This window comes from Pinus tabuliformis, chromosome 5_1 (genome assembly GCF_031772625.1).
Source record: "Pinus tabuliformis cultivar Carrire ecotype Pingquan chromosome 5_1, CPIR1, whole genome shotgun sequence".
In the NCBI taxonomy this organism is placed as follows: domain Eukaryota; kingdom Viridiplantae; phylum Streptophyta; class Pinopsida; order Pinales; family Pinaceae; genus Pinus; species Pinus tabuliformis.
The window spans coordinates 860,151,151-860,152,246 of record NC_142305.1 but is presented as its reverse complement, the minus strand read 5'-3'; positions in this window follow the sequence as shown (position 1 = coordinate 860,152,246).

Sequence of the window (1,096 nt, the reverse complement as noted above, 5' to 3'; positions counted from 1 at the left end):
CCCAGTCCTTCCATCATGAGAATGAAGAGAAAGGGAGAGAGTGGATCACCCTGCCTAAGTCCTCTTGAAGGAATAAAAGTCTCGGAGGGAGAACCATTTACCAAAATAGAAAAACTGGGAGAAGTTACCAGTGCCATGACCCATCTGACCTAGTTATGATCAAACCCAAAAGCAATAAGAACCCTCCTAATATAGGTCCAATTCAACTTTTCATAAGCTTTGGAAAGTCCAGTTGCATGATCATTCTAGCCTTCCTGTTGCTAGTCAGTGAGTGCACCACCTCCTGTGCTTGAATGATATTATTGAGAATTTTCCTGCCTTCCACATAACCAGATTGTTCCCCAGACACAAGAGTGGGCAAAAGAGGTTTGAGTCTATTGGCTACAACCTTGGATATTATCTTGTAAACCACATTGCACAATGCTATGGGTCTAAACTTATCTGGAGTGAGGGCATTATCCTGTTTAGGGATTAGAGAGATGAAAGAGGTGTTGAGTGCTTTCAGAATAGTTCTATTCCTCCTAGAATCTTCTACTACATTCAGAATATCCTGTTTAACAATATTCCAGCAAGCTTTGAAGAAATCAACATTGAAACCATCAGGGCCTGGCACTTTACCATTCTGCATTTCCTTGAGGACCCCACTGATCTCCTCTTCAGTCACTGGCCTATTGAGGTTAAAGTTATCCTCCCTGGACACTAGTCTTGGTATATGTCTTGTTAAGTCCTTGATGAAATGCTCTCTGTCCGAAATGGTTTCCTTTGCTATCCCATGAAAGTGCTGGACTAACACAGCTTCTATGTCTTCGTGGGAACTGAGAAGTTTCCCTCCCTCATCCTTGATCGAAGAGATTCTATTATGAGATTTGTTTGCCAAGGTGGATCTGTGGAAGAATCTCGTGTTTTGCTCTCCTTCTTTTAGCCATTGCACCCTAGATTTTTGACTCCAAAATATTTCTTCTTGTTTACAAAAGTTCTCCCAATCTTGCTAGATTTTGGTAGCCTTTTCATTGTTGACTATGTCAAAGCCAACCGTGATAAGGGTTTGGTTTAGTTCCTACAATTTGTTTTCAACAACTTTTTTTCCTTCAAAAAT